The following is a 17,321-nucleotide window of genomic DNA, read 5'->3' on the forward strand; positions in this document are numbered from 1 at the left end:
GATTTCCCAAATTTCAGTTCATCCCATACTTTCCTCACTGACTGTTAGAATGAGGGACACTCAGAGGTCTTACCTGACGTACTAGAAGGAAGGCTGTACACATTTGTACAAAGGAAAGTTCAAAGGTGAGCCCGAAAGGGAGATAATTAAGGTGGCGTTGTAATGAGTCTTATGAGTTACTCAGCAAACATCCCACCATCTCTTTGGAGAGTATACGATGCATGCCTTCTGAAGCCTTGGATGTCACTGGAGACCCTTCCTGCTTTCAAATTCTGTGAGCAGATGTGGCTTTGCCATCTGTACCACGGTGACCTCTGGGTCAGTGCTGAGCAAAGTGCTGCTCTAGTCTAGCCACGAGGAGACAAGCCCCTGGCTCAGCCTGGGAAAGGTGACGGGTATGTGGAAAGAGCCCATTTAATCTTCTTTTCTCAACATCTGGGTCTGAAGTCATGTTGTTTACAGAGAGCTCCCACCACCTGTTTCTCTTATGTCCGGTACCTCAACCTCAAGGCCATGGGAATTAGTGGGCCACGTTTTGAATCAGTGGCAGAATTTCCTAAGAATTTGTATGAGTGTTCAACTATGTCATATGCATAAATTTCACTCTACTCTGCTTATTTGTCTTGTTTTGGCTTGCCCTCTTCACGACTTAGTTCATTCCTTATTTTCTTTATTTACCAAAAGTTTACTGAAGAATGAAAAAAATAAAAAAGACAGCTGGGCAAATAGAGTTTGCATTTTGATCACCTTAAGCACAATGCCTGGTGGAGAGTGAAAAATCCAGTAATAGTTGTTGAATGGAAAGACTGATGGATGGGTGAATAAAAAGAAAATTAGAAAATTATGTTTATAGTTCAAGAGATTATTTTTAATTAGGATTCTGTTCAAGAAAAATATTCAAAGTAACTCTTAAAGAATGAGTAAATCATTCAGTTAAGAAGGGGAAAAAAAAGTAAAACCAAATCAAATTTGTCCCAGTAGGGTTCAGTGATTTGTACAAAACAAATCCATTGATCTAGAATCTCCCAGTTTCGTCTGCCTCTGCCTGTGGTCACCAGTCAAGATGACTGATTATCCTGGGAAAGGCTCTGTGGCCTATCTCATAAACAGAAAAAAAAAAAAAAAAAAAAAAAAAAAAAAAAAAAAAACCAACAAAAAAAACACTATCTCACACTTGGTCAGGAGACAGCCCAAACATTTGTCTCCAGAGGCTGGGAAATTTTAGCTGTGGTTGAGATTTGGCATAAGGTGAAGAGCCTGCCGGAATGAAAGCTTGGATCTGAGAGGCTCAACCATGATCAGATGGTGTGAACTCACCTTGAGGGTAAAACACTCTCAGTAAGTTAGGACTCTGGGCCAACTCCACAATTTATTAAGGTCTGCTACTAAGTTTTCTATGTTGTCAAAGTACCATAGACATTTTGGCCAGGTTAGAAATTTCAGGTAGAGGGCCTTAAAAACAAGAAACTGATTTTACACTTTGCCTTTTTAAATAGGAAAGCCCCTACTTGTCTTGATCTATACTCCTTTATTTAGGATTTCAGGTGATTGTCAGGTGATCTTTCACCAAACTATGATTTGAATATATGGGTACTAGTGTTCACTTCTACTGGTGGACCCTGTCCCAAACTCTGTCATCCATCTTCACAGAGATTCCCCTGACATCCCCCCATGGCAACCATTTTTCGTGAGGTCCTGCTCCTCCCTCCTTGCTTCCATGGCTGATGTGTGTGTGCTCAGCTGCTAAATGTGCAACTGCTTTGTGTCAGGCATTGTACTCGGTCTGTTACAAGTCTCAGCCTTTGCTTTTTAAATTCTGTGGGAATTCCAGCTCCACCAAATATCTTGAAACACTCCCACAGTCCCTGTCCTTTTTCTTGCCTTTAGGCCTTCAACTAACTAATCCTAAGAAACACTTAGGGGTTTAAAAATGAAATGAACTTCCTAAAGCAGAAGCGAGTCTGCTGTTTTCTTGAGTTTCATTCTCTGCCTTTTACTGAATGCCAACTATGTGCAAAGTGTGGTGCAAAGAACTCGGGATACAAATGTGAATCAGGTGTGCAGCAAAAATGAATGGAGGGCAGGCTGTGTTGGCATGATGCTAATCCAACAGATACAATGCTCTGGTAGAAATCTGGGGAAATGACTGCGGAACGGCCTGGGAAACCAGGGAACTGGTGACAGGGGAGTGGTTTTTAGGGGACTGAGGGTATTGGCTTCTTCTGCCTTCCCCCCTTGTTACTGAACTCCATCATCTTAAAAGTGAGCAGTCTTTGTATGTGAAAATTATATACTATCAGATACTATCAGATACAGATAAAATGCCCCACCCCTCTATCTCCCATTGTTTTCTTTTTTCTTTTTTTAATGTTATATTTATTATTTTTGAGAGACTGCAAATGGGGGAAGCACAGAGAGATGGGGGCAGAGGATCTGAAGCGGACTCTGTGCTGAAAGCAGCGAGCCGATGTGGGGCTTGAACTTGCAAACTGTGAGATCATGACCTGAGCAGAAGTCGGTGCTCAAACTGAGCCACCCAGGTGTCTCTCGCATTATTTTCATCTCATATGTTCTACAGTATTCCAGGATCTATATGCAAGTAATTTCTCAAGTTCATCATTTGTATTCTTCCTTTCTGCCCTCTTATCTCCTCTCCCAATGAGAGAATTTAGGGTGTTTAAGGTATTTTTATTTTATTCATCTTGTAAAAAATTCATAACAAATTCATTGCAGAACACATTGAGGCCCTTGTTAGGTACGGATGGTGCATTTGGAAACAGGACTGGGAGTGGAAGGCATAGGAGAAGGGGCTTTGATGGATAAATTTTTTAAAAAATACATGAATGAATAAAGAACACCTCAGCCCTGATTTAAGAGTAAGCCTCCTCCCTTACGGTGCCTGGGTGGCTCAGTCAGTTGAGGATCTGATGCCTGATTCTGGCTCAGGTCATGATCCCAGAGTTGTGGGATCAAGCCCCATGTCCCATGGTCAGTGTGGAGCCTGCTTGAGATTCTCTGTCTCACCCTCTGTCCCTCTCTCCAACTCGAGCTCTCTTTCTTTCTCTTGAGGGGGAGGGGGCGGGGGGGGGGAGTAAGCCTTCTCATTTGCTTCCCTCTGGAGATTTGCTTCCCTCTCAAACCTTTCTGTGGATTTCCCTCTAGCCAGATTATTGCAGGTTTTGATCATTTTGCTATGAAATTCTCCTATGTTACTGCACCATTATTTTGTTCAGACTGCATCATGAGTTAAATAGTTGGGACTGAGATACATGGGAAAGCTGTGGTCAGTTCGGTCTGTGCTCAATGAAAAGCCCTCGCCTGAGGGTTGGGAAACATGATTGCTACAGGTAGGCAATGGCTCTTCACCAATACCAAAGATTTATTGACATTTGGACAGGAAAAATCAGCTTTTATATTTCAAGAGAGTAAATCACCTCTTGTTAATTGTGATGCCTTCAAAGGATATTTTGGATAGTGAACTTCAGCTAGAGCTTCATGCAGTAATATGTAAAAAATGCAGCTGACCAGAAGTTTACAGTTTTGACTAATAGGATTATTAGTCAGTGAGTAATACTTCAAGTTTGCCAAGTCCCAGTTTATAGCTGGACCTTCATAAGTCAAAACTTAGTGTTCTAACAGTCAGAGGCACTATACTTGGAACTTTAATCTCAGATAGAAAAAATATTAGCAAATATTATATTTTGGCCAAAAAAGAAAACATAGGGGTAATGACATTATATCAGGTACTTGTGTTAGAGTTGGTCTGCTTTGTTTGGAGGATACAAAATACAGGTGATCTCTGTGGTTGTTGCAATATGTCTGAAAGTAAACATTTTTGAAAGTAGAAAGTTTGAAGAAGCCATACAGTACTATTAAGTAACGTGGGCCTTAGAGAATTTGATCAATGAATCATGATCAACAGTTCTGATGAAATTGTTTCTTGTCTGAATAATTTATTTTGCCCAACACATAGACATAATCTACATTGCCAGCGAGGCAAAAACAGTGGTCAATTTCAGGAATAAATGACCATATTCAACCCAAGTTTGGCACAAAGGGGAAAAAAAAACCCAAGACAGCTGGTTGATTGATTTCATTGTTTGTATTCCAGCAGGTGGTTTGGTGTTCTGGACACACATCGTGGGTTTCCTGTCTTTAACATGCTAGTTGTGACCACTACCTTGAATAAGGAAAGCATGTCGGTCTAAAATGGTAGCCAGAATCTAGCAGATAGCTGTAATTTCTTTCCGCGAAAAGTCTCTTTCTTGTCTTTTGTTCTGTTCCTAGGTGTGTGTTTCAATGATTTCAGTATTAATTGTTTTTAATAGTTCTTCTGCAGTTGGTGGTACTTTTGGAGAGACTAAGTTGGGGATGTACATACACAGCCTTTCCTTATTAAGAGATTTCCTGTTATACAATGCATTAAGGTTGTCAGCTTCTACTCCTGTTTCCTTTCATTCTTTCTTTTTTTTTTTCCTTTTAAACTTGAGCTTGCTTCACCAGAGGGAAAAAGACTAGCTCAATTGTGTTATCCTGTTAGATTGCTTAAACCATGTTTAGATAAAAAATTACTTTATGCTTTTCTTACTACAGTTCATGATTTCCATTTTGTAAGGCATCTTTTCTAAATTTTGTGCTTTATTATTCTTGTAGTGTTGAGCGAGCAAAAACAAACTCTAGTTCATAATTCACTTTAAAGAACATACCCTTTCTTTCTATTTTCTTGTTAAAACCAAATTGTGTGCAATTTGTAGGAAATTGAAACCACATTTTTCACTTAACTTTCCAAAATTAAAATTTATGGGGAAAAAGAAGCAATAAAACAGTTACAATCTGGTCATCTATAATTATCTATGTGGTTTGAGCAGTTCCACATTTAAGAAAAGTGACACCGAGAACTTATCAAGATTTTACAACCATGGGACATTTCACTTCTCTTTTGCTGCCTTGGAGCCAAGACCTCCACAAAATGCTCAAAGTTACACCGTGCACTTAGATACTAGATGTGTAAAGGGTAACTTTGAAATGCATACAAAACAATGGAGAGCGCCTAAAAATAGTTGTTTTCTGCTCTCGCTCAATAATGAAATTTATTACAGGAAGATTTGCCATTATGTACTGTTCTTATTTCAAGTGTTGTCTCTGATTTCAGTTGCTTTGACTTTCTCTTGTCACGCTTTATCTGGCAGGGAAAAAAACCACATAACCAGTCAGACTATTTCTGTTTATTGGTGCTGCCATTGCTGTCTTGCTGTCTGTGCTTCCAGTGTTCCCTCCATCATTATGGATTCCCTAGGAAAAGGATCCTTGAGGACAGATGGGCACTGAGCTGCAACATTTTTCTCAGAATAAACAGTTTTTTCATTCCCTTGCTCTTTGTTATTGCCTTCTCATTGTCTCTATATTAAAAAAGTATAAACAAGTTTTAGATTTTAAGAAAGTTAACACTTCAACCTCAGTTCTTAATATTTCCCTTTGTGGAAAGATGCTCATATTTGGACAACTTGATGCAGCCGTGGTAAGGTACTTCATTCATTCATTTTTTCATTCAGCAAACATTTATTGCACACCTATTTAGTTCTGAATCTTACGTTAGAGTCTCGTATAGGGTAGCAAACAAAACATTACAGATAGTCCTGGCACGTAGTAAGTATTTCGTTGAAACTTAGCATCTTCATTAACATTTTAGAAATGTGCAGACGGGCAGATCTTTGGCAAGTACAGAAAGAAAACAACAACATTTAAAACCACTACAGTTCTGAGTACTGACTTGAATTCTACTGAAAATTATACTTCTGCCCCAGATGAGCTTATCAAAAAACTTACACAAGCTCAAATGTTTTACAAGTATTTTAACCATGTCCACTTCTTCATTTGCAACTTTATTCTGATTAACGGTAAACAAGTGAGAATTTTATTTTATGCCTTCTATTTCACAAATTATGTTAGGTACTTAATTATGTGTCTCAACTGCTCTAAGTGTTTTACAAATATTAATGCATTTAACCTCCTAACATTTCTATGAGGTAGGTGTTTCATTGTCCTGATTTTACGGGACTGAGGCATGGAACAATTAAGTCATTTGCCAGAGTTAATCAAGTGGTAAGTGGAGGAGCCATTGTCGGACCCAGGTACTGTGGCTCCTGAACCCGTGCTCTTACCTGCCCCATTGTGCTATCTTTAAGAATAACTTCAGTATTTACACTGTTATTAAAAGTGTGATAATCCCCGTTGTCCAACATTTGGACACATCTGGTAGGACTGTTCAGAAAACTTACCCTGCCTGTAAATGGGCAGGTTTTCAAAGAGGAACCGACATAAACGCCCTGGCATACGAGGGTTCAGATAATTTTGAGCCAGGATGTATGACAGTTATAGAAAATCTGGAGAATAATTGGATAGAATAAGAGGAATTAACATTATTCACTACCTGTCACCCAGAGATAACCATGGCTAACATTTTCATTCCTTCTTTCATATTTTTTCTATGCATAACAAATGTATATAAACATTTTTTCCTTCTTTGTGGTTATACTGTATATGTGTATATATACACACAGTTTTACATCCTGTTTTTTTTTTAATGTAGCCTACTAATAAGCATTTTCCCACACATTATAACTTCTTCATAAACATAATGTTTAAGGGCTGTATAATCTCCCAGAGTGTGGATTTACTAAATTTATCTATTCCTCTATTGCTGAATATTTATGTTGTTTTATATATACTTTTAACATGATATACTTCTTCTTTTTTTGTAAGTTTGATGCTTTAAAAACCACTTCACTTCTGGCAACTATTCTAACCCTTTTTAAATACTTGTATTTTTTTAATTTTAATTTTTTTCTTTTTAAACACTTTTAAAAATTGTCCTCAATGTTTCCTTTTAGTACAAGGTAGATTTAAAAATATATATATTTCAGATGATCTTGTTTTTATTATTTTAATATTTGCACTACAAAATAGTGCTACAAAATATAGAATAGTGGAAATAAAATATGTCCAAGCATACAAATGAACTTGTGATTAGTTGAGGAAGTTATATCTAGCTATAAAGCAAGCATATTAAAACTCTTGTACATATTAATACAATCAGCCATACCTTTTAATGTGTAAGTATTTAATCTATTGCCGTTCTTTCTCTTTTTTATCATGCAGCTGCAAACTAGGTTCATTTTGGGTTAATTACCTTTGGTACTAAATGTATATTATCTGCTCAGTTAGGAAAGAGATTGGAGCGAATTCAGAAATCAATAGTAATAAAGTAAACAGAGAGGATGGAATCCATTTCCTTTCTTAGAATTTATTTGGATCCACTCTACTAAAGTCAAGGACCCTGTCTAATGGACATTGGACAGAAGACCACAAATAAACTCCACTGGGACCAGCTCTCCTTTAAGAATTGACCTGATATTTCAGTAAATATCCTCCTGTTGGAATATCAAAATGTAGGTCTTTAATGACCTCAAGAAAGCTTTGACTTCTGTTTACAGGATTGATTTTAGTTTCTCTTTCAGTGTTTATATGTCCACAACTGGGTGTGTCTCCTTTATGCCCAACCTCTCTCTGGCCTTCATAAAACTATTTTTGACAGAGGATTGATGTTGGAGTCACTGGTGTTATGCTAACTACAGTCTCATTGTCCAAAGGGAAATAAATCCAGTGTCCCATACTGCTGACTATAAAAGAGGCTCTCTATAAAGTTTCAGTGTTGGTGTCATCATGAGGAAAGATAATTTAATACTCAGATTGGGGTAAGTCTGTAGCAGCTCTCCTTCAGCACAAATGTGAGAAAGTGAGTTTACCTTGCCCAGACCTCTAAATATTCTGGCAGGCTAATGAAACTCAGAGAATTGGCATGCCCAGCCTCCCTTGTTGACATTGTAAATCCCACAGCCAAGAAAATATTCCTGCCACGTAAAGGAAACTCATAACTGCTGTTATTCAGTGTGTGTTTATCTCCCTCATGTAATACCGGTATTTTGTTTTCTCCAAATCCTAAAGGCTATGGGAGCTTATTGACTTATGTCACAACTAATGGCATTACTAGCAGGTGTACTGGAACCCCACCTTCACATAGTTTCCTACTGAGTGTGGTTTTCATTGTAGGGTGGTTGGCCTGGGATTGAAATGACCTGATTTGGTGCCTTCAATACCAAAGCCCAAGGTCAGGGCTATAGTGAGTCAGAGATCTCCTTTCTGCGTTCATGGAATTACAGTTACAGTTGATTTTAGAATCTTGGCTAAGGGAACACAGTCAGATTCTGAATGTATTTCAAAAGCAAAATCAGGCTAAAAAGATGGCATTGCATATTTTGGGAACTAGATCTTCCTGATGGCCTCTAATATTTTCATGACAATTTTTTAAAAAGTTCAATACAGCCCAAATCATTCCACATGCAATAAGAACTTAAGCATGCTTATATCTCTCACAAAGTCTAATTACAAATGCTTTCATCATCAGGGTCACAATCTCCCACCCTTCTGACTTACATACTCAGTAAGAGGTACAGCTGGTATATTTCTTCCTCAAGAGGCTTGCTGCCCCCGGCATAGAACAGCTTTCAGTTTTGGGTCTCTTCCACAGGGACTTGCCATGCCATGGGGAGCAATCTGACGGGAGTCTTTTGGTGACACACCTCAACCCCTACTAAGATCTTTCTCCTTTGGAGAGGGAAAGAAAAGTGGAACTCCGCAGCAGGCCAAATATTTCAGGAGAGAAATGTGCAATTAGTTTTTCTACCCACCCCACTCCCCCCTTATCATTGTACCATCCTTGTACATTCACGAAACCCTATTTGCAAGTCTTGTCTTCCCTCCGTAGGCACATCTGAAGCCTGCTTAACTGGTATTCAGGGGGCAGAATGGCATTATTTGTGATTCCTTTGCAATCGACTCAGAGCAGTCGATTGGAGGGGATACAAGGAGGATGTCAGTTTTGCAAGGACAGCATTGCTCGCTGTTCTCTCTGCTCTGCCCCAGAATGCTCATTTGCTTGTGAAGATAGGGCTTAATGCATTCCCTTCTTCTCTCCTGTCCCCTCTACATTGCTGCTGAATCTCACATTCCTCTAAGCACAGCCCCAGGAGCACCAGCTTTTCAACAAACCAGAAAGAGGAGGACGTTCTGTGAAAATGGAACATTAATGGTTTGTGAATCCGAAGATAGTTAACTGATGTGTGCATTCAATTAAGATAAGGGTTTTTTTTTCCCAGTTAAAAGACTCCCCAGGAAGAGAGGCTTTATTCTCATTTCTGGGGTATGAGCAGTTAATGAAGAAAGCATATCAGAATTCCACCCATGTTACCCAGAGCTGCCTCAAGATTCCATACGATTTTCAAGTTACTTGATTAAAGAAAACTTGCCAGGTGAGATTAAACAAGCTGGAAGGTGATAATGGAGAAGTGTGTGTCATTTCTCATCTTTCTTATGGATGACATCACCACCACACACCTCGCAGAAAATGGCTTTGGGCTTAAGCGTGATCCATTTTGGAAAATGTCCCTTTTTAAACTTGTGTCTTACTGGAGTCTAGTCTTTATATAGCATGTTTTGTATGTATGTATATTTTCTGGTTGAAGCTGGATAGTTTTGCTTGAGGCATCTTTTGTTGTTTGTTTTCTTGCATGTTGTCCTGAAGGGAAGGAGAACATCATCTCTTCCAGTGCATTAGCTAAATACTTCTGCGGGGGCAATCCAGTGTAAAGGGTGAACAAGTGGGTGGGTACTGGAGACAGACTGCCCGAGTGTGAATCCTGGTCCTCAGAGACTTCCCTTAGCAGCAGAAATGGTGAGGATGACAATATAGACTTCATAGGGATGACTACAAATTAATGATATATAATATAATGCTAAATCCAGTCTCTGGTACATTCTAGTTGTGCATCAATCACTATGGGCTACAATTTGGATCACATTTTCATTATGAGAATTTAGGTCAAGTCAGAGCACGTTGTTTTTAATCCCAGGTGTTTTTGCAAAACAGACTTTAAGAGAGACTGGTATTGGTTTAAAAAAAAATGTGGACACCTTATAGACATGCCCCATGATGCCTTCAGGATCCTGGGAGCCTTTGTTGGTCTTCCATATAGTTAGTGTTCATTTTATAAAATGGCAGGGCCATTTGGGTTTGAAATGGACAGCATTTATAGGAGATGGATCTTGTAATTAAGATGTTTCTGTCTGAAGGACAGGTTTGATGTCCTTTGCCATAGGTGCAATTTAATCACACTTCTTTTCCCTCAACCCAGATTAACAGCCTCAGTTTTTTCATCTGTAAAATAGGAATACCTACCTCTCAGGGTGTTGAAGAAAAAAAAATAAGTTAACAAAAGTGGAGTGGCAAGTACCATTCCTCAATAAATGATACTTTTTATTTTAAATCAAGCTTACATGGAAGACTGATGTAGGGGACTTAGGGTAGATTGGGTTGCAGCACTTGAGTTTTCCTTCTGATTTAACTGTTAACTGGCTGTTTGATCTTGCATTGGCCACTTAAGGTCTCCAAATTTGGTTGTGTTTGCTGGAAAAGAAGGGCTCTTTGCAGCAGTAAAGTTCTGAAATTGATTGAATGGAGTGTGTCCCTCTCCTGACCATATCAAGATCAAGTTGTTAATTCCAGAGTTAGAAAGGAGGCTTAAAGAAATGTATTCTTACCTAAAAGTTGTTTTGGGAGCTTTTGAAAAATCCAATCCAGTATGTTTGATTTTATTCTTAAAGGGTCACAGTGCCTATTGTGCCAATGTAATCATAAAAATTTTCCATCTGGGAATAGGTCAGTGGTTTATCAAGCTTGGTCTCTCCCCCTACACATATGTCCCAACCTTCTGAAAAACCCAGCAATGATATCTGACACAGTGGCCTCAGGCAAAGTGATTGCCACAGATAAAGTTAAATATGCATTTTCACTTTCTCCAAATTCACCAGCCTCCAATAGGGGCAAACAGATTATAGAAAATATGGAAGGAAGGTCACTTCTTCTTCCTCGTTCCCATTTACTATCTATTCTAAGAAGCTCCATTACACCCATTAATTTAGAGAGGATTGGGAGATTCAGTTTGGAGAATTTCAGTTTCTACTTCCCGTTTAAAGGAAGAAGGTCCAGGGGAGTCAGTCGGAGCAGGAATGGTGTCTTCTTGAAACACAAGATGACATTTCTGAAGGCTGACAAGGCTGGTGTGGGCCTGCACCCACTTGGAAAAATAGACTTGTTAGGAATGATTTGTGTAGCCTCCAGGCCTACTTTGGGGGATATCTCTGAATTCAATGATGGTTCAGTCTCTAGGCTTAGCCCTTCATCCTTTCCACCCACAGCCAATTTGCCCACCAAAAAGCTGTCCTCACTTCTAACTAACCATCAGTGTATAGTGTATCTCCATGCAAGTTTCTGTCCTTGAGAATTTAACCTATCAAAGTATCAAAGTGACTTTTCTTAGTAAAAATTAGTTTACTATTGCTCTATGAGCAGAATAATGCTTTTCTCCAACAGCATACTGTCATAAAGTCTATTCATGATACACATATCTTAGGAGAACCATTTGCAACTCTTAAAAGGGCAAAACGGAGATATTAACTAAATGTCTTCTCAAGAGCTGGAAATAACCAAAAGCAGCACTTGCCAATGAATGAAAACAATCATGATATCCCTTAAATATGGACTGTGCCATACAATCCTTAAAAGTTCCTGGCATAACTTTGACTAAGCCTATCTCCCACCCCTATACCCACCTGTCCTTGGTATTTCATGTGGATTAGGGAAGTCTTCAAACACTTGGGATGAGAAGTGGAAAAGATCACAGCCTAGAAGTGGAGGCTGGTTTGTTTTTTCTGTTTACATTAGTGGCCCACCAGGGTGTTCGCTCACAGATCATCAGCAATAGCCAGTGTTTCCTTTACCTCCTGGACAGTGTGTTCCATGTTCCAGTTAGACCCCCACTTCCTTTTTCTTTTTCCTTTGTATTTACAGGACAAATGCTATCAGCATGGTGACTGCTCTCTGATGCTCTTTCTAGATCCCTTCTTCTTGGGGCCTAAGTTCAAATAGGAATCTGGAAGGCTTTGGGTCAGTAAATTAGTGACTGAGACATTCTCTTTAGCTCTTAAGAGTTGACATAGGCTTTTACAGAAACTCGGTAAAGGTATACAACACAAATAGTCTTCTGTGCACCTGGCTTAGGTGGGTGGTTCTAGGCTTTTCCTTTCTGAAGGTCAGAACCAGTGTCAAATTTACAGCAAACCCACTTATGATGCTTGCTGTTCCCTTTGGTTTTTATCGTCACAGTAGGTTTAACCTGACCAAGAAGTAATTACGCCATTATTTTTTATGTGGTGCTTTATTACTTGCTTTTTAAAATTGGTTTCCAGCATCTCATGAGCTAATAGCAACAAATGTGTGATTGTAATGTTCACTCCGTCAGGAGACGTGGGGTTATTGCGGAAGTGGCCACATACCCATTGCCCACACAATAACTGTCACTCCAAAACAAGTGAATTGCTTAACTAAACATCTATTGATTGTAAGTCATCAGGGACCAATATTAAGACCACCAGAATCTAAAGAAGATTAAGTTCTGGCTACATATACAGATGTATTTTGTCAACATTTTGGTCAAGGAGACCCATTCCTCTGTGGTTTACAACTCCAAATTTGGGGTGAGTTAGAAGCAGTAGAACAAGAACCTCATTGAGGTAACCGGTGAGTTACCAACTTGGTTCTATCCACTTCTTAAAAGACAGGTGTCAAGATCAGGAGCAGAAAAAAAAAAAAAAAAAAAAAAAGAGCCATGGAAATCCCCTCATCTTCACCCCTCCTACCATACTAAAAGGAATGATCAAATCTGAATGTGAACTTGGCATCATAACTTTTGCCTCAGGACACCTGGAATTCTACACTATTGTTGGGACTGACTTGACTCCAATCTGGAATTGAGCATCCTCTATGTCTCTTATACCTCTCGTGATTAGCTAAGCTTCAGTTGGGCAAACAGGTTTGCCAAACCCTTACTCTCTTGGTATGTTCAGATCTTTGGGGATTGTTGAGTGAGATAAAAGAAAACTAGACCCTCTGGATTAAGGCATTCATGAGTTTCCTAAAGTTGTGTTTGTCACCTACACTCATGATCTTGGAATGGTCTACGTTTGACAGTTTCTCGTCAGACCTCTCCTGGTTGATTACCCAGTTAGATCAGATTAGTGCGGACAACCCCTGTCCTTTTAAGCTCCCCATTTGATTTCAGTGCCATTATTTTCTCTCCTGGTATTCCTTCTACTTTTTTGACCTGCCTTTGTCCTTTGTCTCTGAATCTTTTTCTAACTATTCCTTAACAGTTATTGTTTACTATAGCACTGTCTGTCCCTGGTTTTATTCTCACACTAGTAGTTTCAGGTATTAGAGGCCTATATCTTGACATTGTCTATAACATCAACTCCATCCTTGATCTTTTTCCTGAGTTTCAGTCCTTTGTTTCCAACTGCCTACTAAAGATTTTTACATGGATGCGCTACTGGCACCTAAAAAGCATGTTTGAAATGGAACTCATCATTTTTTCCTTCCGTATGTAATTTTCTTCTTGCATTCTTTATCTTGCTGAATGGCTACTCTATCCACTCAGTCAGATATATTAGAAATGCTAGAGTCATTCTCCATCCTTTCTTATTCCTCACACCTAATATGTTACTGAAGTCATATAAATTCTAACATACCTCTGAAATCTGCTTTTTCTCCATGATCACTTCATCCTTAGATGGTCCTTCATTTTCCATTTGGATTATTACAAAAGTACTGACTTTAAAAATCCATCTTTCATTGGACTTCTGTGGTTATGCCTTTGAAATATAGATCTGATTGTGTCACTCTTATGGTGTGGAAAACCTGAAAGAGCTCCTTATGGCCTACCAGATAAAGTTCTTATATGAGACTCAAGGCCAGTATGTTACTCACGGTTACTCTTCAGTACTTTCCTCCCAGTGTATAAGCTCTGCTCTCCACAAACTGTATTATTCAACCTTATTTGAACACATCATGTCCTTTTATAGCTCTTGCCTTTGCTCATGCTGTTCCTTTTGCCTGGAATGCTTTTCCCACCCTTTTCAGTAGAAAAATTCTATTTATCCTTATACTTTCAACTTAAATATGACTTCTTTGATAAATGTGTCCTTGACTCCACTACAGAGAATTATTGTTTTCCTTCCTCTGTGCTGATTACAGGCCTGGTTCCCCCCTGGATTATGTACTCCTCAAGGGTATATCATGGTGCCTAGAAGAGTTTTTCCAACTCAATTGTCTCTAGCTGGGGATACACAGGAAACTGGGCTTGGGTTGTACTTGTCTTTCTTTTTATCTTCTTCATCATACAACTTTATATACAGCAAAAAATCCAGTTTTATTGGATTAAGCAATGTAAAATATCCCAAGTCTGGGAAAGAATCCCATTAATTAGGTGTTTCTTACTTTTTCCTTTGTTCCCATCTGGTCACAGGATTTATATTGTTTTAAAACACTTGTGTCTTCTCCAGGCAGAGCTCTATTTTAGAGTGAAATTTGAGAATTAGAGGTGATGAATTCTCTGAACTATAATTTCAAATTAGTTTAAGTGAAAGAAGAAAGGCTGAAGCCCAGGGACAAGTGAAGCATACTTGATGTTCTCCTAGAATACTGCATCTTATTTATCATGTTGTTTTGAAATCTGTGTCTTTCTGCCCCTCTAGATCTGGGAGTTCTTGAGAGTGGGAAATATGTGAATAGTCTAATTCTGTATTCCCCACATCTGCCCTTATTTCTAGCACATGGCAGGTATTCTATTAATGGTAATAATAACTGCCTGTTAAGTGTTTATTATGTGCTAAGCACTGTACAAATAGCACCACATCAAATTTTCCCTTTATAGATAAGGAAAACTTAAAGAATGTAAGTGACTTTTCCAAAAGGCATGTCACTGGGGCACCTGGGTGGCTCAGTTCGTTGAGTGTCCATCTCTTGATTTTAGCTCCGATCATGATCCCACGGTCATGGGATCAAGCCCTGTGTCAGGCTCCATGCTGAGTGTGAAGTGCACTCAAGATTCTCTTTCTCCCTTTGCTCTTCTCCCCTACTTGCGTGCTCTCTCTCTAAAAAGCCAAAAAAACCCAAAAAACAAAAAACAAAAAAACCCAAAAAACAATAGGTATATCACTGGTCAGTGATGTAGCCTGGATGCAAATCTAGCTTTGTTTACTCCAAAAGGGAAGAAGAGTGTGCTGCTAGAGAAATGCAAGTCAGACGAAGTCTGGGGTAGGTGACAGAGGTTTCTCTATGGGATATGTGTTAAGACATATGCAAGACATATAAGGAAAGGACTAGAACAGATTGCAGATAGAAGGGGCTATGGAGAGCAAGTAAAGCATAGGAAAAGTCCTGGGGGCCAAAATTATTAGAGGCCTGTTCTGGAGGCCTAACTTGGCTGGTCTAGCAAAGAGGTTAAGAACAGGGCTCCAGAGTCAGACTGCTTGGGTTTTCACTCCTCGGTTCTGCGGATTTAGGCAAGATACTTAACTCTTCTAAGTCTCAGGTTCCTCTCTGTGCAATGGGAATAACAGTAGCTATTCACTGTAGGGTTGTGGTAAAGATTAGATAGGTCAATCCCTGTAAAGTGCTTGGCACATAGTAAGTCCTTAGGAAGCGTTTAGCTAATGTTGCTGCTATAATAATTATTGTTGGAAGAAAAGAAACACATAAATGAATGCAACAGGAGTGCCGTGGGGTATTTTAAATTTGAGGGGAACCATTTAACACTGTAAGTCTATTGGATACCACGCAAATTACTAGTTCAAGGTAGTGCATATCTTAACATTAGATTGCACTGCATTCCTTGTCATAGTGCCATAGCTTTGCAAAGCTTAGTTATCAGCAATTACTGTGATCAGATGGAAGTCTCATGTAAAAATTAATGCAGAAGAGGAAAGAGGGTGGTGGTATCCAGTCTTATTCCAAAATTTAAGAAGTTATGCAGTGCTCGACAGAAGCACACATATCCCATTAGAAAGTAACTGTGATTGTTTTAGAATGAAATAAAAATATTACTATATTATTTTTTCTTCCAATTTCTTTGTATGGTTTTTCAAATGGCTGCTATGTTGTTAGGATATAAATATCAGGCGGTTTGGACCTAAGTAGTTAATAAACAGAGCTGCTGAGCATTTCTTTCCACTTGGAGGTGCTGTGGAAAGATTGCTGAGCTGCCCAAGGTGCTATGAGTGGAGAAAGTCTGAGAAGCTCTGGAGTAGATAATGAATAAAGATATAATCACAACATATGTGTGTTAAGGCTACAGAGAAAAGGGTTCTGACTCTGTTCAGGTAGAGGAGACTTGAGTCTGAAGCTAATGATACACAGCAATAATAATCATGTAAGTCAGGTCAATACTGAAAATGGCTGACATCATTTATTTTATATCAAGATGCCATTTAGTTGGACTGTAGGCTGATGATAACGTCTAGGCTTATCTGCAAAGCCATTGTAGCTCTCTTGGTAACATACTTGTTATAAGTGCTCTTTAACTTATTAAAATACTACCGAATAATCAGTTAATCCTCTAATCCCTATTCCTGTCTTATTAGTGGATTAATGGATTATTTGGAGTCACTTTTCTTGGGACTTTTTCCCCTCTCAATCTGTCTAGAGAATCCTGCTATAACATCATTATCCAGCTCTTCTGAAACCTGTCCACCGGTTTAGAGGAAGCAGCTCTGTGAACAGTAGGAGTAATTTTTTGAGTTGTCTCATAAAACCATGATATTAACAATCACAAGTAGGACCTTAGCCCAGAACTCTGTGCTTGGTTAGTGCGGGGCTCAGAGAAGGGTTTTTTAGCTTTGGAGTCGAGACTTGGTGCTGTTCCCTGCTGAGAGCCATAAGTTACTGGTAGCTTGTTCTAGGAGAGTAATAAGTATTGTTGTTTAGCAATTGTGTTGTTGAAATTCAGCTCCACTATGTCTGACAGTATTTATCTAAAATACTTTCCCTGGTGCGTGTTCAAGTTCCAGTAAACCGTGTCTTATTGTGCGACCTTTTCATTTTCCAGTGAAAAGGGATCAGCTCGTCAGATAAAAGCTACAAGCCAGAGTACAGGAAAAATGCGTGCTCAGAAAATCCAAGCATGATTGAAAACAAGATGTGTTAAATCAATGCGGTTTATCGCCTGCCTATTCCCGGCAATTGCTGTTCTAAGCTCATTCTGAACACACACTGGATGATAAAACTACGGTGTCAAGCACTCGCTGGGGTGGGAACGCAAGAAAACATGTTTATCAGACAGGCTGTGTGATTTTACCCCCTTGATAACAGT

General features: G+C 39.1%; 1 protein-coding gene across 19 annotated transcripts in view; it reads left to right on the forward strand.

Annotated features, from left to right (window-relative positions):
* EBF1 (EBF transcription factor 1) overlaps positions 1–17,321 on the forward strand; it is a 391,187-nt gene that overhangs the window by 331,481 nt on the left and 42,385 nt on the right. The gene's annotated exons all lie outside the window — the stretch shown is intronic.

This window comes from Felis catus, chromosome A1 (genome assembly GCF_018350175.1).
Source record: "Felis catus isolate Fca126 chromosome A1, F.catus_Fca126_mat1.0, whole genome shotgun sequence".
Taxonomy (NCBI): domain Eukaryota; kingdom Metazoa; phylum Chordata; class Mammalia; order Carnivora; family Felidae; genus Felis; species Felis catus.